This window comes from Jatropha curcas, chromosome 2 (genome assembly GCF_041381405.1).
Source record: "Jatropha curcas cultivar XTBG-Jc1 chromosome 2, XTBG_Jcur_1.0, whole genome shotgun sequence".
Lineage (NCBI taxonomy): Eukaryota > Viridiplantae > Streptophyta > Magnoliopsida > Malpighiales > Euphorbiaceae > Jatropha > Jatropha curcas.
In genome coordinates, this window is record NC_143152.1 from 15,498,810 (window position 1) to 15,524,017 (window position 25,208).

The window sequence follows — 25,208 nt, forward strand, 5'->3', positions numbered from 1 at the left end:
ATTTGATGAAGAGGCCAACCCTGAGAAGCAGCAACTGCAATAATAGTACGGACGGTAGTCATCTTTGCAACTGGAGCAAAGGTCTCCTCATAGTCCACTCCGTACTTTTGCTTATTGCCAAGAGCAACCAATCGAGCTTTATATCGATCCAAAGTTCCATCAGAACGAAGCTTGACTGAATAAACCCATTTACATCCAATGGGCTTAACATTTGGAGGGCAAGGAAGAATTTCCCATGTATGATTGTCGTGAAGAGCTTGAAGTTCATCCTGCATGGCTTTTTGCCAACATTCATTCTTGGAGGCTTGTGAGTAACAAGATGGAATAGAAATATCAGATAAAGTGGCAGAATATCCAGCAGGATTATCAGGAAAACCATACCGTCTTGGAGGTCGGGATATTCTGGTAGAGCGACGCAGAGTAGATTCAGGAGAATCAGACATAGATGAGGGATCAGTCTCGAGAAGAGGCACCGTTGGTTGACGTCGTCCATACACAAATCCAGGCTTAAACCGATTAGGAACAATTGGTAAATCCTCAAAAATTGGAAGAATGGGAGAAGTAGAAGAAGACTTAGCAAGATTAGGAAAGAAATATTGATGCTCAAAGAAAATAACATTGCGAGAAACACGAAATTTGTTAGAAGTGGAATCATAGCAAACAAAACCCTTTTGAGAAGAATTATAACCCATAAATGCACATTTAACAGATTGAGCGGAAAGTTTATGACGGTCATGAGAAGGTAGATGAACAAAACAAACACAACCAAATGTGTGTAAATCATGATAATTAGGATATTGATGATATAGACGAAAATATGGGGAGTCAAGACTTAATACCTGAGAAGGCATTCTATTAATTAGATAAGTTGCAGTAGATAAGGCTTCAACCCAAAACTTAGATGGAACTGAAGATCCAATTAACAAAGTTCGGGTTACATCCAAAAGATGACGATTTTAACGCTCAGCAACTCCATTTTGTTGTGGTGTATAAGGACATGAACGTTGTGAGACAATCCCTTTCTCACGAAGAAAATTCTGAAATTCATGAGACATATATTCTCCTCCAGAATCAGATCGTAATACTTTAATACAAGTAGAAAACTGAGTCTTAACATAGGCTAAAAAGGTCTTAAAAACAGAATATACATCAGATTTAGAATGAAGAAAGTATACCCATGTATATCTACTGTAATCATCAATAAATGTCACAAAGTACTTGTATTGAGCATGAGAAATAACGGGCGTAATGCCCCAGACATCACTATGAATTATATCAAAACATTGGACAGCACGACTACCATTAGAAGGAAAAGGAAGAGTTTTGCTTTTACCGAGTCTACATGTGGAACAATCAAAAGGAACCTTAGCAAGGAATTCTTTATTGCCCAAGAAACCAGAATTTGATAAATGAGACAAAATAACAGGATTAGGATGACCTAAACGTCTATGCCATAGTTCACTTTTGCTAATAACTGTAGTACAAAATGAAGAGATACGAGGACCGGAAAATAGTAATGGAAAGAGTCTCCCAACTTTAGGCCCCTTCGCGATTACTGTCCCCGATGCCTGATCCTGCACAAGACAACCATTACAAGAGAAATGCACATCATAATTGTTATCTACTAACTGACCAACCGAAAGAAGCTTAGTTGAGAGCTTTGGAGATATAAAAACATTGTTGAAACATGGTCTAAGATCTCCAATCTCAGTAATAGGTATTGTACTACCATTTGCAATCTGAATTTCAGTTGAACCATGATATTTGCGAACATTGGTAAGCATGCTAGATGTGTTTGTCATATGATTTGAGGCAGCAGAATCAACAAGCCAAAGTTGAGAGGAGGAGGAGGTATCGTTACCTTGTAATCCTAAGGCGGAGAAGGCTGAAATAATCATTTGTTGCACCATTTCTGGAGTAAGAATCACAGGTTCAGCAGCTGAAGAGGGAGTTGTAGAAACTGTTGGAGCAGCAAAATGAGTGAGATTATTTGGTGCAATTGGGGCAGCATTCGATTTTCGATTTTGAGGCCGTGTCGGACACTCCTTTATGACATGTCCTGACTGTTTGCAATAATTACAGAACTTCTTTCCACAATTGACAGCAATGTGGCCATAATTTTTGCAGTTATAACATTGAATTCTACTCATGTCCCGACCCTTTCCTCTTCCTTGGGCAACAAAAGCAACCTTGACAGTATTTTCTTGTTGGAGAGAGTCCTGAATGAGAAAACGTTGTTCTTCGCGAAGTAATTCGCCAAAACAAATATCTAAAGAAGGTGAAGGAACACGACTCATTAAATTTGAGCGAAGCGTCTCAAATTCAGACCTCAACTTCATTAAGAATTGATCTCTTTTGCTTTGCTCATGAATTTCTTGAAGTACAGAGAGAGATTCTGCAGGCACTTTAGCATAAATAGTGTCAGTAAACTAAGCCCATAAATTCTGAAAACCAGAATAATATTCCTGAATGGAGAGATTTCCTTGAGAATAATTAGCAATATCGCTCTCCAATTGAAAACGTCTTGCAGCATTGTCTTGATTATAGACCTTTTTCAAGTAATCCCACATGGCTTTTGCAGTTTTAGAAGATCTTAGATTAGAAGCAATAAGAGGGTCAACTGACCCCAGAATCCATGTCATTACTCTTGCATCTCTAACTTTCCAATGAAGCAACTCCTTAGCATCTTTAGGAGCTGGATCACTTCCATTTATATGGCCCAACAGTTCTTTTCCTGTAACAAAGAGCTGGAACTGAAATTCCCATGAAGAATAATTTTTTCCGGTGAAGCGAACATGAAAACTCTCAACTGTGTTTGATGTGGCCATCTCAAATAGCACAAGGAGACCAGAAATGCAAAATTAGGAATAACACAACCAGGAGCAGGTCTACTAGAAGAAGCAACAGACCCACCAAGATGAAAATCCTACAGCCAGAAAGTTGCAGAAAAATGTCTACCAGAATCTCTTCCAAATGAAGAGAACCTCCAAATAGAAATTCAGAATTTCTATGATCGAGAGTTCATCAAAGATATGAACTAAACAAAGAAAGCAGAAACAAAAACTGCAGAATTAAAGACAGCAGAATCTGCACTTTGTTCTTCAAAAAACAAAGTTGAAACTCATAAAAGAACAGCTCTAAAATTGCCTAATTAAGCTCTGATACCATGACAAAACTTGCTGTATTTCAATGGAATTTTGATAGAAATTTGCTTGTTTATTCCCACAAGCTGATTGGGTTTAAATAGACTGAAGTATCCACAAATTTGGGAATAAATTCCTAAATTACAGCCCTAACTGATGCCCATTGTCTCCTAATTATGGCTAGCAATTACAGTCTTAATTGGCTCCCTAATTGATGCCTAATATGTCTCCTACTTGATGCCCATTGTCTCCTAATTATGGTTGACATTTACAGCCTTAATTAGTTCCCTAATTGATGGTTATTTACAGCTATCTTACAATAGTATAGTCAATTAATTACAATAGTATACTAACATTATACTAACATTAACCTCTCTAGCTCTCGCATAAAAAGTGTGTTTCTTTCTCTCCCCTCGTTGTGTTTCACTCACTTTTGGGCCACCAATCTGTTTGGTATCTTTCGTGGCCTCTTTCTTTTCAACCTCTCTTTTAACACTCTTTAGTTCTCTCGAACTGGAAGCCTCACTCTCATTTTCCCTCAAAGCTGAAGTCTCTCTTTCTCTCTCAAGTATTTTCTTCTGATCGGTGTATACTTCTTGAGGTGATAATGGAACAAGAGTCACCTTCTTCCCCTTATGAACCAAAGAGTATCGGTTAAAGAACCCATCATGTAGTGCCTTTCGATCATATTGCCATGGTCTTCCCAGCAATAGATGGCCTGCCTGCATCGGTACTACATCACATAAAATTTCATCTTTGTACCACCCAATAGAGAACGGCACAAGCACCTGGCGTGTCACCTTCACCTCTCCACCATCATTCAACCATTGCAGTCTATAAGGTTTAGGATGTTTAAGACATGCCAAATTCAACTTATTCACCATACTCACACTAGCAACATTAGTGCAACTACCCCCATCAATAATAAGCAAGCACACTTTTCCATGTATCAAGCATCTAGTGTGAAAGATGTTCTCACGTTGTTCAAGGCTCTCCTCCTTAACATGCATATTCAAAACTCGCCTAACAACTAGAGATTCTCCACGTTCAGCAAACAACAAGTTATGCTCATCCTCATCTGACTTATCATTATCAACATCATGCAAATGAGGCAAATCATCACAATCACTACATTCAGATTCAGAACTAATATTACCATCTTCCCTAACAATCATAACCCTTTTATTAGGACATTGAGATGCAATATGCCCTTTTCCTAAACACTTAAAGCATTTAATCTCTCTAGCAGGGTTTATAGAGTTAGAAGTACCTTTGTTTCCCTTGAATGTAGTTTGGGCAACCTCTTTACCTTTCGAAACTGATTCTGTTCTTTGGAAACTAGGGCCTTTGAAATCTTTCTTCTCACCTTCTTTGGGCCATTTGGATCCCCATGTGTTGCTAGAATACTTGTTGGTGGATCTCCCCTTTTTCTGTCTTTCAAGTTTCATGGCCATATCTATCATCTCCTCTAAGGTATCATACCTATACATCTCTAAGGCATCAGCAATGTCTTTGTTTAGACCTCCAAGGAATCGTGACATGGTGATTTGGACATCTTCCTCAATCTTGGCTCTTGCCATGCAAATCTCCATCTCTTTGTAGTACTCTTCCATGCTCTTCCCTCCTTGCACCATTCTTGCTAATTTATTATGTAAATCCCTGAAGTAATGAGCAGGAACAAACTTTTGGTGCATTAACTCCTTCATGATCTCCCATGGTGGTACTGGTCGCATTCCCCTGCTTCTTCTTTTTAGTAGCAATTGTTCCCACCAAAACATAGCATATCCTTTGAACTCCACAGCTGCAAGATGGGATTTCTTCTCCTGGGAATAGTTATGGCATTCAAAGATTTGTTCTACCTTTCTCTCCCATTCAAGGTATTCTTCAGCATTGTTGTTGCCCTTGAATTCTGGGATCCTCATTTTGATTGCTCCCAAGTCTCCATCAATTTTATTAGGATTAGTACCTTCAGTCTCCTCATCATCAGGGGTTTGAATTCTAACTTGGGGACGGACTCTAGTGGCATTAGAACTTTGTGAAGCCTTCAGCTCTTGCAATTCTTTCCTCATGTCTTGAAAGAGATTGTTAAAGGTTCTAAATTGTCCTTGGATAGATTCCATGAACAATTTTAGTTGAGGATCTCTAATTGGATTTCCATCTCCGTTACCACCTCCAGATGTGCCTGTACTCATGGTTAGTGTTCAAGAATAGAAAACACGAAAAAGATTTGAGTTAGTGATAAAGCACTCCCTCACGTGTTTACACTCCGCAATCACTCCTTGCAATTCCTCGAATTGTACTTCAGAACCGTAGGTTAACCAACCAATTTGAAAGCACGTTTTAGAATCAAGGAAATAAATCTTAACAATAAAAGTAAGCACAAACTCTAGAAAGAAGACTGAAAACGATAATGGATGGTAGTACAAAGACAAGATGATGTACTACTTGATTATATTAATTTAGAGTGTAGTGAACAAACAAATACACCCTAATAATGTAATAGAAGCAACGGCAGCTCAAAACAATAATTAAACAAACTCGAATTTAAAAGGACAATTTCTGGATATGATGTGTGAATTTAGTTTACTACAAAGCAAACCAAATATGGACCTAATTAATTTTACCCAATCAAAGCAAGCAAACAATAAAAAAACCAAATTTTCAGAATTGACACAGAAATTATAGTGATAACCAGATTTACTTGATGTCACAGGTTGATTATCTTTAACTATAAAATTGCATGCTTGTGTATATAAATGTAGTATAGTCGGTCCAAGCAAAGTATCAACCTTTCCAGCAATGATTTGTGTTCTCTCAAGATAGGATCCCAATTTAAGTCAAATGCTTTTAGGTTGTCCAGCAATTGTGTCTTCCAATTTCAATATAGGTAGGTAATGATTATGTTGTCCAACAATGCTTTTGTGTCTCCCAAGTCAAATTTGGTAGGTAATAATTAGTTGTCCAACAATGACTTTTCTTTTTTTCTTTTTTTTTTTTTTTTGATTTGATCAACAAGATTCAAGAACACAAACAAATCTCCAGATTTGGTATTTAATAACTTATAAATTCGTAATAAATGTAATCAATTGATTTTTTTTTCTAACTGAAGAACAAGCAACAACAAGAAGATTCAATAGAAGGTAATTCTAGATCTAAGTAGATCCAGCGAGAAAATATATATATGCAACAAAATCCAAAGAGAAAATTCCAGATCTAAGAAGATCTAACGAGGAAACACCTAGATCCAACAAGATCTAAAGAGAAAATTCCAGATCTGCAATGAAATCAAGAAATAAGACAAACAACAATGGAATCCAACAACAAGAAAACTTAAATTCCTAACTAAGATAACAGAACTTACCCCAAAACTTTGATTTGGCTCTGATACCAAATGATACGGATCGGATCAAAGAATGAGATATAAGTTCGCCTCTATGGCACCCCACGTTTATAATGAAACGGAAACACCAATAATCGAGATTAAACGCTCTATGGCATCCCACGTTTATAATGAAATGGTAACACCAATAATCGAGCAAAGAACAAGATAAACGCCACAAACAAGTTGATAAGCTTACCTTAATTCTTGATGCAATTAGAGGAAGCAATCTCTCACTATCACTCTAAGCAAAGGAGTACAAGCAAAGCTTAAACAAATGAAGTTTTCAATATCTCTAAAATCGTGTTCTTACATGGAATACAAGATATTTATACTAAAACAAGAAACTAGGGCTTAATGAAGCATAAAACACATAAAACGCGTTACTGTAGCGCGTCTGAGTTCCTGTAGCACGTTACTGTAGAAAAGTCAAATTTACTGTAGCAAAGTCAAACTAATTGGCGCGGCACTGTAGCGCTTCTGAGTTCCTGTAGCACGTTACTGTAGCAGCGTGCTTTCCTCCACTTAAAGAGCCACCAACAACATTAGAAGCCTAGGAATGCCTTCAAGTTCCTCACAACACTTGTTGAATGCAACATCATACAGTTCTTGTGTTATTTGGGTTTGAACAAATAATGATATGGCTGCCCCATATCGCTTGGCACGGCTCCTTGTAATCGGTCCAATAGGAAGCACCAATGGATCTCCTTCGTCGTTCACCATGCCTCCTTGTGATCCAGCGACGAGTGATGATGGATCCGTATCACTAAAACTCAAACCTTTGTCAATTGAAGCTTAGTCCATCCGACACTAAATATCTGTCAAGCCTGATCCGTCCAGCACTCATTACCTATCAAGCCTAGTCCCTCTGACACCCAAATGCATGCTAAGCCCAGTCCATTCGATACCCTTTAAGTACATTCTAAGAATGGCAAAACCCTAATGTCTTAATCAAAATAGAGCTTTGTGCGCCCTGATCCTTATACAAACGAGGTACGAAGGCATACCTATGGATTCAGCCTAAGTTGCAGGCCCTCGACCAAATAGACCAGTCGGGATTTAGGGAAATGTGTCCCACGACCTATAATCTCGATAAACGAGGCTAGAATCGGGCTCCCCTCTGAATTACACCCTTTATTCCTTTATTATGCTTTTAATACTTTGTCTATAATCGTCATGCATTATTAGTATGCTCATGCATTATTGGTATGCTCATGCATCTATAACTGTCATCCATGCAAACAATATTTTGATTTCTTGATTAATACCCAAACCATTGATTCATACGAAAAGAAGCTGAAAATCTAGTGCCCGAACCCAATGATTCAATGCTAGTGCCTTTTATCCTAAAAGGCAAATTAATATGAAGTCATTCACGAGATTTTTTCCTTAATTTTTCTCCGAAAATAAAAAAAAATTATGGTGGTGACTCTAACACATCGCACACTGTCAAAGTGCTCCAAAGAGCCAACTTGATACACGTAAGTGCTAAACCGAGCCATAATCAAACAAAAAAGAACTGTAAAGAGTTCCTACTAGTTTCCATGACGAACCGACCAATAGATCTATCTGGATTAACTCCGTCTTTCAGATCTTTCCCATGGCGCTCGCGCTCACAGCTGGTGACTCTACTAGTGAATTATAACATTTTTTTTAACTAAAAAACACAGTAAGAGGACAACCGAGTAGGCTTCGAATCTCCGGTTTGCGATTAATTAAAAATATCGCCTTTTGCATAAATTCAGATGCATCATTTAGGATCCTTTCCTGTAATTAATTAAAACTAAGTAAATCGAGTTGCTATTATCATCTAGGGGCAATATTCCTTACAGTTGCCTCAGGTCGAGAATGTAACACCCATTGCTCGGTCTTGAAGGAATAGGCGGCAGATGCCACATTTGGTGCCAAAGGCACCTTTTTAAGATACATATTCAAATCTTATAGGCTAAGATATGGGTGATTTTTTTTTCCACATTACATACTTTGTTTCAAGTCTCACAAGTCTAGCAAGTCCAAGGTTTTATGATACGGATCAAGGGAGCAAGGTGAAGGATCCTCTAGCTCTACCCGAGGGACTAATCACAAGAGCTCGTGCAACCAAGCTACGAGTAGCCTTGAATGCATTTACTCAAGAACAAATCACATTGGAGCTTCAAGATCATAATTATGCAAGATGTGAGATGGAACTTGAAGAAGCACCAAAGCTTGTTATGGTGCTTGAGGCGTGCAAAGAGGCTGCCCATTGATGCATTCTACATGGTTCTATACTTAGGCAAATTTAGGAGGATGTTATTTTATTATGAGCTTAAGTATGGGCTGTGTAGGGCCTCTGGCCATTTGTCTTGCTTTTATTTAAATTCTATTAGTGGACTTAATTAATTAAGTGTAAGGCTGGTTGAGCTTATTTTCCAGAGTTGGGCCAGTCCTAGATTAGTTAATGTTTAAGTCAGGCTTGTTTTAATTAGTTAGCTTTGGACTTGTATTTAATTAAGCCCATTTGGGCCACATTAGGTTTAGGCCTGGGCTAACTTAAGTTAATAGCTAAATTAGGGTTAGCTTAGGTTATTTATATTGCATTATAAAGAGCTGCACAGCAGCCAACATTAATTTGAATCAAAACCAACGTGTTTTCTTTGTTCTTCAAGAACAAACCGTGTTCTTCATCCTTGCATGAATAGAACCGAATTTTCCTTAGTAATTAGGCTTGTGAGTTCTACAAGATTAATTGCGCCAAGAATTTCAGAGTTGTTTTCAAGAGTACTTGAAGGTAAGTTTCTGATTCTTGTTCTAAATTCCTTGTTTTTCTCTCTTCAAGAGTACTTGGGGGTTAAAGGGATTGACGGGTACTTCCGTGATTGCATGCTTTCTGCTAGATTTCCTTGTTGATTTGCAAGAGTACTTGTTAATTAGCTAGGGTCGCATTATCTGGTATCAGAGCACTGTGGTTGTGGATTTCAATCTATCCTAGGGTTAGGGACTTAAAAAAAAAAAAAAGAATTGTTATTCGTTTGACCTGAGAATTATATGCTAGCAAACTATGTTGATAAGGAACCGGGATCGGGAATCAAAGGAATGAGATGTAAGTTCGCCTCTATGGCACCCCACGTTTATAAGGAAACGGAAACACCAATAATCGAGATTAAAACGCTCTATGGCACCCCACGTTTATAAGGAAACGGTAACACCAATAATCGAGCAAAGAACAAGATAAACGCCACAACGAGTTGATAAGTTTACCTTAATTCTTGATGCAATTAGAGGATAGCAAATTCTCACAATCACTCTAATTAAGAAGAACATGCAAGAGCATGAGCAATTCTGCCTTTGATTCAAATTATGCCAAAAATCTCGTTTTACATCTTAAGGAGGCTATTTATATGCCTTAAACAAACATAACCCTAAAGAAGAGCATCTAACTAGGCTGCCCTAGGGCCAAACCACATGGGCTTAACTCTAAAACACAAAATAAAGTCATTTCCAGCCCAAAACAAACAACTTGATATTGGGCAGATTGCATGCATCATAAAACCAACCCAAAACAACTTAAATAAACACTATGAGCCCATATCCCTTACATATTAATTAGACCAAAACAAGCAACAAGGGATAAGAACACATCCAAGCCCACTAGGAAGCACCAATGGATCCATATCATTCCCCCTTTCCTCAAAAAGATTCGTCCTCGAATCTTGGTTAAAAGTTGAGGTATCCTTTTGCTAGCTAGGATCAGTCCACTTCTCCTTAGAATCCATGCCCTTTTCTTTACTCTTCGTCTCCTTTTTAGACCGTATTGAACTCCATTCGTTGCTACAACCTGAATATGCCTTTCCAGCCCAAAACAAACAACTTGATATTGGGCAGATTGCATGCATCATAAAACCAACCCAAAACAACTTAAATAAACACTATGAGCCCATATCCCTTACATATTAATTAGACCAAAACAAGCAACAAGGGATAAGAACACATCCAAGCCCACTAGGAAGCACCAATGGATCCATATCATTCCCCCTTTCCTCAAAAAGATTCGTCCTCGAATCTTGGTTAAAAGTTGAGGTATCCTTTTGCTAGCTAGGATCAGTCCACTTCTCCTTAGAATCCATGCCCTTTTCTTTACTCTTCGTCTCCTTTTTAGACCGTATTGAACTCCATTCGTTGCTACAACCTGAATATGCCTTTACTCTTCGTTGCTTGTATGAAGCTTGAGAATTGACTTGTGACAACCTGAAATTGTGCACTAAAGTGAATTGATAACCTAGCACTGCTATAGTTACATATTGTCCTTGGGAAATTTTCTTGAATACTAGCTTTGATAATTAGATTGATTAGGTCCATAGTTAATTTTACTTTGTAGTGAATTAACTTCGTGCATCTTGTCCAGAATTGTCTATTTGTTGATTCTAGTAATCTATTATTTGTTTGTGTGGAACAATTAGAGCTTAGTAGTTAGGAAATTTTGGACCTCACACGTCCAGAGAGAAGCACGCCCAGAAGCATGCCCGTGCGCCTGCCCGTGCTCGCCTCTGGAAGTCCAGGCGATTCTATAGGCTGGGAGAAGCACGCCCGTGCTACCTCTCTAATCAGCCCGTGCTTGCTTCTGGAAGTCCAAGCACGCCCGTGCCAAACATAGCACACCCCGTGCTTGCCTCTGGAAGTCCAAAACTTGCCCGTGCCGTTCCAGCACGCCCGTGCTTTGCCTCTTATCATTGCTAAAGTGTTATTTGCTTGTTCCTACACTTTAGTTTATTAATTTCCAGCGATACACCTTTCTTATTCTTGTATTGCCATTCAAAACGTGTGATTTCTTGATAAGAGTTTGTGCATTACTTGATTATATTCTTTGCTTTCCTAACTTTCTCTTGACTTTTGTAGCAACTTTGGGATTCTGAAGTGCAATTATTCAAGTGGAAAGAGTGGTAAAAGGCTGGAGTGAAACCCACATATTGTGAAAAAGCCAAATAAAGAGAGAAACACGTGAGGGAGTGATAAACTAACCATTTCCTTTAGTTTTTGTGTTTGTTATTCTATTTCAGGATGTCTGATTCATCTAGAGATAAGAATGACAGCCCTCTCAAGGTTGAAGACCCAAAGCAACAAGCCTTTCTAGATGCTCTCTCTGCAGAGATGGGAGGATTCACTAGGTTTATGGATAGCTTTAATGACAGATTAGAGCTTCAAGAACAACAGAGGAAAAGACATGACCACAATGTTACAAGGAGGGGTACAACAAGAGCTCGTCTTAGTACTACACCAATTAGATTTCAAACTCCTGAAGATGAGGAGGTTGATAATCTTGATCATTACTTTAGGGATTTGAACAATAAGTTAGGAAGGAAAAGTGTGGATTACCTCAATAGGTATTCAATCACAAAGGATGAGCGGAAAACCATTCTAACACCAGTTTGGTCACAAGAAGTGTATGTCAATCAATATAAAAAGCAAGGTATGAGACTTGAGGGTGAAAAGAAAGAAAAAGAGAGTGAAAATAAAATGAGTGAAAATACACAAAGTGCAAATAAAAAGATAGAGGGAGAAGAAAAGGAAAAACATGTGAGTTTAATAGCTAAGACAAGTGAGGTTAAACATGTTTTGCACAACAATCAACCTATATTTGTAACTTTGTGCAAAGAAGCTTATTTGTCCAGTAATGATGCTAACCCACATTTGCCAAGTGTGTTTGTGGACCCTTTGCAGGAATTTGAAGTATCTGCTAATCAAAAGAAGCTACTTGAGAGAGAGGCTTCAGCTTTGAGGGAAAATGGAATTGATGCTTTGAGCTCGAGAGAACGAACGAGTGTAAAGAGTGAGGTTGAAAAAAAAGAGGCCACAAAAGACATAAAAAAAATTTATGGCCCAATGGTGAGTGAAACACCAAGAGAGGGAAGAAAGGAACAAAACATGTATGTAAGAGAGAAAGAGATCCGCAGCAGTGTTAGTGAGGGTAGACCAGTCTCCATGATTCAGTTTAAGAAAACTTTGCTTAATTTGACTAACACTGACACATCTTCTTTGCTATCTAGCGGTGTTTCTTTGCTGCAGGAGTTTGTTGATGTGGTATTTAAACCTGGAGATTGGGTTTGGGTGCACATGAGGAAGGAAAGATTCCCAAACCAAAGGAAGGGAAAGCTTGCTGCCCGAGGTGATGGGCCTTTTCAAGTGTTGGAGAGGATCAATAACAATGCCTACAAGATTGATCTACCAAGTGAGTATGGCGTGTTTGCTACCTTTAATGTTTCTGACCTTTCTCCATTTGATTATGATTCAGATTTGAGGACAAATCTTTTTGAGGAGGGAGGGAATGATACGGATCAAGGGAGCAAGGTGAAGGATCCTCTAGCTCTACCCGAGGGACTAATCACAAGAGCTCGTGCAACCAAGCTACGAGTAGCCTTGAATGCATTTACTCAAGAACAAATCACATTGGAGCTTCAAGATCATAATTATGCAAGATGTGAGATGGAACTTGAAGAAGCACCAAAGCTTATTATGGTGCTTGAGGCGTGCAAAGAGGCTGCCCATTGATGCATTCTACATGGTTCTATACTTAGGCAAATTTAGGAGGATGTTATTTTATTATGAGCTTAAGTATGGGCTGTGTAGGGCCTCTGGCCATTTGTCTTGCTTTTATTTAAATTCTATTAGTGGACTTAATTAATTAAATGTAAGGCTGGTTGGGCTTATTTTCCAGAGTTGGGCCAGTCCTAGATTAGTTAATGTTTAAGTCAGGCTTGTTTTAATTAGTTAGCTTTGGACTTGTATTTAATTAAGCCCATTTGGGCCACATTAGGTTTAGGCCTGGGCTAACTTAAGTTAATAGCTAAATTAGGGTTAGCTTAGGTTATTTATATTGCATTGTAAAGAGCTGCACAGCAGCCAACATTAATTTGAATCAAAACCAACGTGTTTTCTTTGTTCTTCAAGAACAAACCGTGTTCTTCATCCTTGCATGAATAGAACCGAATTTTCCTTAGTAATTAGGCTTGTGAGTTCTACAAGATTAATTGCGCCAAGAATTTCAGAGTTGTTTTCAAGAGTACTTGAAGGTAAGTTTCTGATTCTTGTTCTAAATTCCTTGTTTTTCTCTCTTCAAGAGTACTTGGGGGTTAAAGGGATTGACGGGTACTTCCGTGATTGCATGCTTTCCGCTAGATTTCCTTGTTGATTTGCAAGAGTACTTGTTAATTAGCTAGGGTCGCATTATTTTACTTAGAAAATGATTTGGAAGATCTTACAGAAAAACTACAACAGTTTTCCCTAAAAGTTGGACTAAACCAAAATCTATGAAAACAAGAACACTTCCAATTCAAATTCTCAAAATCCAATAACTCCAATATATATATCCTATCTCAATCTCAGTTATAACACATGCATACTCCTTCAAGCATCATCATCATCATTCTTATTTATCTTAGTTCTAGGGTTTGTGTTTATTTGTTTTCTTATTCATCTTGTTCTTGTGTTGTCATCTTGTTTTTGGTGTTTTCTTTATCTTCTTGTTTGTTTGATTTAAATTCGTTCTTGCTTCAATTGTGTTGATCAATTTCGTTCTTGTTTGTTCAAATCTGGAAGTTTTGATCTTAGATCTTGTTGATTAAAAAAAAAAAAAAAGAGAGTATAAAAAAATTTCGTCCACCATTAAAAGAAGCTTGATTGTTGTGTGGATTTTTGTTCCTAATTCTTAGGGATTTGACCATATTTTGTGGGATTTGTTCCTAATTCTTAGGGATTTGACCATATTTTGTGGGATTTGTTCCTAATTTTTTGGGATTTGACCATATTTTGTGGGATTAGTTCCTAATTCTTGGGAATTTGACCTTATTTTGTGGGATTGAGTTTATCTACTATAATCTTGTGATCAAATCCAATCTTAACTACCTTGTAACAAGAATTAGTTGTCCATATCTTTTGAGATTAAGCAAATCTACTATAATCCTTGTCAAATCTAAAATCCTACCTAAATTGGGATACATTGAAAAAGGAATTAACTCAGCACGCCCGTGCTTTACCTCAAGCCCAACCGTGCTAGGCCCTGACTTTCACTTGATAGGCTAAGCATTACACGTACGCCCGTGCCCGATTCTGACCATTGTTTTCTTTTGATTTTCTTTGATTGCCTGCTTTGTTGTGGATAGAACTATTTAGGTCTATATTTGGTTTGCTTTGTAGTATGCTAAATTCATACATTATATCCAGTAATTGTCTTTTAAATTCTGGTTTCCTTATTCTTGTTTGAGCTTTCCATTGCTTCTATTACATTGTTAGGGTGTGTTTGCTTGTTTACTACACTCTAATTGATAATTAAAGTAGTGCATTGTTTATATTCTTGTGCTACTATCCATCTCGTTTTGTGTCTTCTTTCTAGAATTGTGCTTGCTTTTCATTGTTAGGTTTTTATTCCTTGTGTCTAAACGTGCTTTTGAGTTGGTTGGTTGACTTAAGATTCTGAAGTTCAATTGGAAGAATTGCAAGGAGTGATTAAAGAGTGCAAACACGTGAGGGAGTGATCTACCATTAACTCAAATCTTCTTGTGTTTTCTCTTTTACTAACCATGAGTTCAGGCAAATCTGGAGATGATAATGAAGGAGGACAAGTTAAAGATCCTCAATTAAAACTTTTCATGGAAGCAATTCAAGGACAATTTAGAACCTTCAATAATCTTTTCCAAGACATGAGGGAGGAATTGCAAGAGATAAAAGCTTCCCAAAGCTTTAATGCAACAAGAGCTTGTCCACAAGCTAGATTTCAAGTCCATGATGATGAAGATACTGCAGAGACCAATTTCAATAAAATTGATGGAGACTTGGGATCAATTAAGATGAGGATTCCAGAATTCAAAGGTAACAATAATGCTGAAGAATACCTTGAATGGGAGAGAAAGGTAGAACAAATTTTTGAATGCCATAACTATTCTCAAGAAAAGAAATCCCATCTTACTGCTGTTGAATTTAAAGGTTATGCTATGTTTTGGTGGGAACAATTGCTATTAAAAAGAAGAAGAAAGGGATTGCGACCTATACCACCATGGGAGATCATGAAAGAACTAATGCACCAAAAGTTTGTCCCTACTCATTACTTTAGGGATTTACACAATAAATTAGCTAGAATGGTGCAAGGAGGGAAGAGTGTGGAAGAGTACTACAAGGAGATGGAGATTTGCATGGCTAGAGCCAAAATTGAAGAAGATGAGCAAATCACCATGTCACGATTCCTTGGAGGTCTAAATAAAGACATTGCTGATGCTTTAGAGATGTATAGGTATGATACCTTGGAGGAGATGATAGATATGGCCATGAAACTTGAAAGACAGAAAAAGGGGAGATCTACCAACAAGTATTCTAGCAACACGGGGATCAAAATGGCCCAAAGAAGGTGAGAAGAGGGATTTTAAGGGTTCTAATTCTCAAAGGACAGATTCAACTTCAAAAGGTAAAGAAGCTGTCCAAACTCCAATTAAAAGCAACAAAGGTACTTCTAACTCTACAACCCCTTCTAGAGAAATTAAATGTTTTAAATGTTTGGGGAAAGGGCATTATGCATCTCAATGTCCTAATAAAAGGGTTATGATTGCTAAAGATGATGGGAATGTTAGTTCTGAATCTGAATGTAGTGATTGTGATGATATGCCTAATTTAATTGATGATGATGATGATGATTCAGAAAATTTAATACTTCCTGAACATGGAGAAGCTTTGGTTGCTAGGCGTGCTTTGAATATGCATGTCAAAGAAGAAAGCCTTGAGCAACGTGAGAACATATTTCACACTAGATGTTTGATTAGTGGAAAGGTGTGTACTCTTATTATTGATGGGGGTAGTTGCACTAATGTTACTAGTGTAAACATGGTAAACAAACTGAACTTAACTTGTCTCAAGCATCCTAAGCCTTATAAGTTGCAATGGTTGAATGATTGTGGGGAGGTGAAGGTGACTCGACAGGTACTTATTCCATTTTCTATTGGAAGTTATGAAGATGAAATCTTATGTGACATAGTATCTATGCAAGCTGGCCATTTATTGTTGGGAAGACCATGGCAATATGATAGAAGAGCACTTCATGATGGATTCCATAATCGATATTCTTTAATTCATAAGGGGGAAAAGATGGTTCTTGTACCTTTATCACCTCAAGAGGTTTATGAAGACCAAAGAAAGATACTTGAGAGAGAGAGAGAGGTTTCGGCCTTGAGAAAAAAGGAGAGTGAGATTTCGAGAGAACAAAAGAGAGAAAATAAGGAAGAAGGAAAAGAGGCCACAAACTTTTTATGCAAGAGCTAGGGAGGTTAGGTGTGCTATTGCCTTGGAGAACCCCATATTGCTTCTAAGGTACAAAGAGGTTTTATTTGCTGAAACTAACACTAACCTTGACAGTTTGCCTTCTATGTTTGTTTCTGTGTTGCAGGAATTTGATGATGTCTTTCCTAGTGAATTACCCAGTGGTTTACCACCTTTAAGAGGAATAGAACATCAAATTGACTTCATTCCTGGATCCACCATTCCAAATAGGCCTGCCTCTAGAAGCAATCCCATGGAGACAAAGGAGTTGCAAAGGCAAGTTGATGAACTTATGGAGAAACGTTTGTTGAGAGAGAGCATGAGCCCGTGTGTCGTTCCCGTGCTTCTAGTACCTAAAAAGGATGGAATATGGTGCATGTGTGTTGATTGTAGAGCGGTCAACAAAATCACTATAAACTATAGACATCCTATCCCTAGACTTGATGATATGTTGGATGAATTGTATGGGGCAACTTACTTTACAAAGATTGATTTAATGAGTGATTACCATCAAATTAGAATGCAACCAGGTGATGAATGGAAAACTGCTTTTAAAACTAAGTATGGGTTGTATGAATGGTTAGTTATGCCTTTTGGACTATCTAATGCACCTAGTACATTTATGAGGCTTATGAACCATGTATTGCTTGCCTTCTTAGGAAAGTTTGTGGTTGTATACTTTGATGATATACTCATCTATAGCAAGTCTCTTAATGATCATATTGAGCATGCTAGGATGGTGTTACAAACTTTGAGATCTGAAAAGTTGTATGCTAAACTTAACACATGCACATTCTGTATAAATAGACTTGTATTTCTTGGATTTGTTGTGAGTGCACAGGGTATTGAAGTAGATGAGGAGAAGGTAAAAGCTATCAAAGAATGGCCAACACCCAAATCGGTTTCTGAAGTTAGGAGCTTTCATGGGTTGGCAAGCTTTTATAGAAGATTTGTCAAAGATTTCTCTTCAATTGCAGCACCACTAACAGAAATAATCAAAAAGGAAGTTGGGTTCAAGTGGGAAGAAGAGTAACAAAAGGTGTTTGACACGCTTAAGGGGAAGTTAACTTCTGCACCTATACTTTCTTTACCTAATTTTGAAGGTACTTTTGAGTGTGATGCTTCTGGTGTGGGAATTGGGGCTGTCCTAATGCAAGAAAAGAAACCAATTGCCTACTTTAGTGAGAAGTTGAATGGACCACAACTCAACTATTCAACCTATGACAAAGAGTTGTATGCCTTGGTAAGAACTCTAAATGTTTGGCAACACTACTTACTAGCTAAGGAGTTTGTCATCCATACTGACCATGAGGCCCTAAAACACTTGAAGGGTCAAGGTAAGCTCAATAAAAGGCATGATAAGTGGGTTGAATTTATTGAACAATTTCCATATGTGATTAAATACAAGCATGGAAAAGATAATATTGTTGTTGATGCATTGTCAAGAAGATATACTCTAATTACTGCTCTTAGTTCTAAATTGCTTGGATTTGAGTATGTTAAAGATTTATATGAGAATGATTCTGACTTTGGCAACATATATGTAGCATGTGAGCATGGAACCTTTGATAAGTTCCATAGACATGATGGATATTTGTTTAAGGGCAACAAACTTTGTGTGCCTAAATGTTCTATGGGAGAATTGCTTGTGCTTGAATCTCATAGTGGGGGATTGATGGGACACTTTGGGGTACATAAGACTTATGATATGTTGAATGAACACTTTTATTTGCCTCATATGCATAAAGATGTAGAAAGAGTTTGTAACTCTTGTATTGCTTGTAAACATGCCAAATCTAAGTCTATGCCTCATGGATTATACATGCCTTTACCTTTTCCTAGTTCTCCTTGGATTGATATATCTATGGACTTTGTACTTGGTTTACCCAGGACTAGGCGTGGTAAGGATAGTATATTTGTTGTTGTTGATAGGTTTAGCAAGATGGCTCATTTTATTCCTTGTCATAAAACTGATGATGCCAATAATGTTGCTGATTTATTCTTTAGAGAAGTGGTAAGGTTACATGGAGTACCACGAACTATAGTTTCAGATAGGGATGCAAAGTTCCTTTCACACTTTTGGAGAGTTTAGTGGGGTAAGCTTGGAACTAAATTACTTTATTCTACAACTTGTCATCCACAAACGGATGGACAAACTGAAGTTGTGAATAGAACTTTAGGAACATTGCTTCATGCCATTGTGGGTAAGAACTTAAAAACTTGGGAAGATTGTTTGCCATTCATTGAGTTTGCATATAATCGTAGCATACATTCTACTTCAGGTTTTAGTCCATTTGAACTTGTTTATGGCTTTAACCCACTAACTGTATTAGATCTTGTTCCTTTACCTTTGAATGAACTTTCTAATTTAGATGGTGATAAAAAGGCAGAATTGGTGAAGTCTTTACATGAGAAGGCTAGAGCCAACATAGAAAAGAGGAACAAGCAATATGCTGATAGAGCAAACAAAGGAAGGAAGAAGTTGGTGCTTATGCCTGGTGATTGGGTTTGGGTACACTTTCGCAAGGAAAGGTTTCCCAACCAAAGGAAGAGCTAGATGCACGTGGAGATGGTCCATTCCAAGTCTTAGAGCACATCAATGATAATGCCTACAAAATAGACTTGCCAGGTGAGTATGGTGTTTCTACAACTTTTAATATTAGTGATTTGTCTCCCTTTGACATGGATGCAGATTTGAGGACAAATCTTTTTAAAGAAGGGGGGGGGATGATATGGATCCACTATCACCAACCACCTATGGAGTTCAAGGGAACAAGGACCACAACAATGGCAATCCATTAGTACTTCCTAGTGGACCAATTACAAGGAGCCGTGCAAAGAAGTATGGAGCAACCATGTCCTTATATATTCAAGAACAAGTCACACAAGAGCTCCATGACCTTGCTTTCAACAAGTGCTATGAAGAACTTGAAGGAACACCTAAGTTTCTCACATTAATGGAAGCACATGTTGAGTTGGAACCTGAACTTCCAACACATGACATGCCTAGACCATGCTTGGTTAGCACGCCCGTGCAAGGTGGCACCCCCCAGGCCGTGCAAGCTTCTGCCTCTCGCGAGGAAAACTCATACATACGCGCATGCCCATGCCAACTAGCACGCCCCAGACCGTGCACTCTTCTGCCTCTTGCGAAGGAAGCTCTACATTGAAGCACGCCCCTGCGCATTGGCACGCCCTAGACCGTGCACGCCTCTGCCTCTCATTAAACTAGCTAGCTTATTTTGAGTTTTTGCAATGTAAATGGGTTGAGCCTCCTATATTTCGGCCACCCTTGATTAGTTAGCCTTATTTTGTTTAGATTTGGTCAATCTTTAGTAGATTTGGATTAGATATCCAAATCCTTAAGTTGTTATGATTTTGTTAGTCATATCCTTAGTTGGTTTAGATTTGCTAAATCCTACTCCTTAGCTAACTCTAAATCCTTTAAGGATCTGGACCTCTTAGATTAGTATAAATAGATTGTTATTTTGTAATTATTCACATTATTCAATCAATAAATCAATCAAGAGAGAATTCCTTTCATGCCTTTGGCATGTTCATGTTTTTAGAGGGTGTGAGATTGCATTCTTCTAATTGCATCAAGAATCAAGGTAAACTTATCAATTCTTTGAGGCGTTTATCTTATTCTTTTACTCTATTATTGGTGTTCTTGCTTCTTTAAGTAAGCTTTGGGTGCCATAGAGGGGGGGTTTATTTTGATCTTGGATCTCTTCCAAAACTTGTCATAGAGTTCATGGAATTTATTTCCATAGGGTTCCGCGTAATTTAGTTTGATCTTGGATCTCTTCCAAATCTTGTCATAGAGTTTTTAAGATAAATTTCCATAGGGTTCCGAGTCAGTTTGGTATCAGAGCCAAAGATTAAGGTAAATTCTTATTTATCTTAGTTCTAGGGTTTGTGATTATATGTGTTCTTGTTTTTCTTGTTTTCGTGTTTGTCTTCTTGTTTTGCTTAGCTTTAATTTTGAATTTGCATCAATTGTGTTTATTAATTTCGTTCTTGTTCAATTCTGGAAGTTGTGATCCTAGATCTTGTTAATTAGATTTGCAAAAAAAAAAAAAGAGTAAGAAGAAAAAAAAAATTCGTCCACCATTGGAAAGCTTGTTTGTGTTGTGTGGATTTTGTTCCTAATTCATAGGGATCTTGTTCCTAATTCTTAGGGATTTGACCTTATTTTGTGGGATTTATTCCTAATTCTTAGGAATTTGACCTTATTTTGTGGGATTGAATTTATCTACTATAATCTCTTAATAAAATCTAATCTTAACTACTTTGTGGATAAGATAACAAGAATTAGTTGTCCATATCTTTTTTAGATTTAGTTTATCCACTATAATCCTTATCAAAATCTAAATCCTAACTAAATTGGGTTATATTGAAGGAAAAGGAGGATATAAGGCAGCGCGCCTGTGCTTCACCATAAGCACGCCTGTGCTTGGTCCTGACTTTCAATTGTCGGACCAAGCTTTACACGCATGCCCGTGCTTCCATCTAGCACGCCCGTGCTCGGTTCTGACCATATAAAAAAAAATTTCTTTTGGATTTTCTTTGATTGCTTGCTTTGTTTTGGGTAAAATTAATTAGGTCCATATTTACTTTGCTTTGTAGTAAGCTAAATTCATACATTATATCCTGAAATTGTCTTTTAAATTCTAGTTTCTTTGTTTTTGTGTGAACTTTCTTTTGCTTCTATTACATTATTAGGGTGTGTTTGCTTATTTACTACACTCTAATTGATAATTAAAGTAGTGCATTGTTTTTGTTCTTGTGCTACTATCCATCTCGTTTTGAGTCTTCTTTCTAGAATTTGTGCTTGCTTTTCATTGTTAAGGTTTATTCCTTGTTTCTAAACGTGCTTTTGAGTTGGTTGGTTGACCTAAGATTCTGAAGTACAATTGGAAGAATTGCAAGGAATGATTAAAGAGTGTAAACACGTGAGGGAGTGACTTACCATTAACTCAAATCTTCTTGTGTTTTCTCTTTTGAATACTAACCATGAGTTCAGGCAAATCTGGAGATGGTAATGGGGATGGAATTCCAATTAAAGACCCTCAATTGAAACTTTTCATGGAAGCAATTTAAGGACAATTTAGAACCTTCAATAATCTTGTCCAAGACATGAGGGAGGAATTACAAGAGATAAAAGCTTCACAAAGCTCTAATACAACAAGAGCTCGTCCACAAGCTAGATTTCAAGCCCATGATGATGAAGATACTGAAGATACTAATTTTAATAAAATTGATGGAGACTTGGGATCAATTAAGATGAGGATTCCAGAATTCAAAGGTAACAACAATGCTGAAGATTACCTTGAATGGGAGAGAAAAGTAGAACAAATCTTTGAATGCCATAACTATTCTCAAGAAAAGAAATCCCATCTTGCTGCTGTTGAATTTAAAGGTTATGCTATGTTTTGGTGGGAACAATTGCTGTTAAAAAGAAGAAGGAAAGGGATGCGACCTGTACCACCATAGGAGATTATGAAAGAGCTAATGCACCAAAAATTTGTCCCTACTCATTACTTTAGGGATTTACACAATAATTTAGCAAGAATGGTGCAAGGAGGGAAGAGTGTGGAAGAGTACTACAAGGAGATGGAGATTTGCATGGCTAGAGCCAAGATTGAGGAAGATGAGCAAATCACCATGCCACGATTCCTTGGAGGTCTAAATAAAGACATTGCTGATGCTTTAGAGATGTATCGATACGATACCTTGGAGGAGATGATAGATATGGCCATGAAACTTGAAAGGCAGAAAAAGGGGAGATCCACCGACAAGTACTCTAGTAACACATGGGGATCTAAATGGCCCAAAGAAGGTGAAAAGAAGGATTTAATGGGTCCAATTAAAAGCAACAAAGGTACTTCTAACTCTACAACCCCTTCTAGAGAAATTAAATGTTTTAAATGTTTGGGAAAAGGGCATTATGCATCTCAATGTCCTAATAAAAGAGTTATGATTGCTAAAGATGATGGGAATGTTAGTTCTGAAACTGAATGTAGTGATTATGATGATATGCTTAAATTAATTAATGATGATGATGATGATTCAGATAACTTAATATTTCCTGAACATGGAGAAGCTTTAGTTGCTTGGTGATACGGATCCACTATCACCAACCACCTATGGAGCTCAAGGGAACAAGGACCACAACAATGGCAATCCATTAGTACTTCCTAGTGGACCAATTACAAGGAGCCGTGCAAAGAAGTATGGAGCAACCATATCCATATACATTCAAGAACAAATCACACAAGAGCTCCATGACCTTGCTTTCAACAAGTGCTGTGAAGAACTTGAAGGAACACCTAAGTTTCTCACATTAGTGGAAGCACATGTTGAGTTGGAACCTGAATTTCCAACATATGACATGCCTAGACCGTGTTTGGTTAGCATGCCCGTGCAAGGTGGCACGCCCTAGGCCGTGCAAGCTTCTGACTCTCGAGAGACAACACTTACTTGATTTGAAGCACGCCCGTGCCAACTGGCACGCCCCAGACCGTGCACGCCTCTGACTCTCGTGAGAACAACACTTGATTTGGAGCACGCCCGTGCCAACTGGCATGCCCCAGACAGTGCACGCCTCTGCCTCTCATTAAACTAGTTAGCTTATTTTGAGTTTTTGCAATGTTAATGGGTTGGGCCTCCTGTAATTCAGCCACCCTTGATTATTTTAGCCTTATTTTGTTTAAATTTAGTCAATCTTTAGTTGATTTGGATTAGATATCCAAATCCTTAAGTTGTTAAGATTTTTAGTTGGTTTAGATTTGCTAAATCCTTATCCTTAGCTCATTTAGACTAACTAATCTAAATCCTTTAAGGATCTGGACCTCTTAGAATTAGTATAAATAGCTTGTTATATTGTAATTATTCAACATTCATTCAATTAATCAAAAGAGAATTTCTTCTTCATGCTTTGGCGTGCTCTTGCTTTAGAGAGAGTGTGAGATTGCATTCTTTTAATTGCATCAAGAATCAAGGTAAACTTATCAATTCTTTGTGGCGTTTATCTTATTCTTTTACTCTATTATTAGTGTTCTTGCTTCTTTAAGCTTTGGGTGCCATAGATGATACGGATCGAATCAAAGAATGAGATATAAGTTCGCCTCTATGGCACCCCTCGTTTATAATGAAACGGAAACACCAATAATCGAGATTAATCGCTCTATGGCACCCCACATTTATAAGGAAATGGTAACACAAATAATCAAGCAAAGAACAAGATAAACGCCACAAAAGAGTTGATAAGTTTACCTTAATTCTTGATGCAATTAGAGGAAGCAATCTCTCACTATCACTCTAAGCAAAGGAGAACAAGCAAAGCTTGAACAAATGAAGTTTATCAATATCAAAAGTTCTGTCCTTACATGGAAGACAAGTTATTTATACTAAATAAGGAAACTAGGTTTAACAAAGCATAAAACACACAAAACACGCCTAAGTCACTCCAAGCCTTCAAGTCGATGTCACTGTAGCAAGTCAAAGTTACTGTAGCAAGTCAAACTAATTGGCATGACACTGTAGCAGGCATGCTTTCCTACACTGTAGCAATCTAAACAAATTTACTGGAGTGCTTCAACTTCACATGCCACCAACAACATTAGAAGCCTAGGAATGCCCTCAAGTTCTTCACCACACTTGTTGAATGCGACATCATGAAGTTCTTGTGTTATTTGGGCTTGAACAAATAATGATATGGCTGCCCCATATCGCTTGGCACGGCTCCTTGTAATCGGTCCAATAGGAAGCACCAATGGATCTCCTTCGTCGTTCACCATGCCTCCTTGCGATCCAGCGACGAGTGATGATGGATCCATATCAATAGAGGGGGGTTTAGTTTGATCTTGGATCTCTTCCAAAACTTGTCATAGAGTTCATGGAATTTATTTCCATAGGGTTCCGCGTCAGTTTGGTATTAGAGCCAAAGATTAAGGTAAATTCTTATTTATTTTAGTCCATAGGGTTTGTGATTATTTGTCATAGGGCTTGTGTTTGTCTTCTTGATTGTTAGTTTCAATTCGTTTTTGCATCAATTAAGTTTGTCAATTTCGTTCTTGTTTTAATTCTGGAAGTTTTGATCTTAGATCTTGTTGATTAAAAAAAAAAAAGAGTATAAAAAAATTTTCGTGCACCATTAAAGATTGATTGTGTTGTGTGGATTTTTATTCTTAATTCAAAGGATTTGACCATATTTTGTGGGATTTGCTCCTAATTCCTAGGGATTTTACCTTAAATTGTGGGATTGCTCCTAATCCTTAGGGATTTAACCATATTTTGTGGGATTGAGTTTATCCACTATAATCTTGTGATAAAATCCAATCTTAACTACTTTGTGGATAAGATAACAAGAATTAGTTGACCATATCTTTTGAGATTAAGCAAATCTACTA

At 37.6% G+C, this 25,208-nt stretch overlaps 1 pseudogene; it reads left to right on the plus strand.

The window, feature by feature from the left end:
• The first annotated feature begins 11,017 nt into the window (after nucleotides 1–11,017).
• The window catches only part of LOC149498294 (uncharacterized), a 41,658-nt pseudogene continuing 27,467 nt past the window's right edge, over nucleotides 11,018–25,208 (plus strand).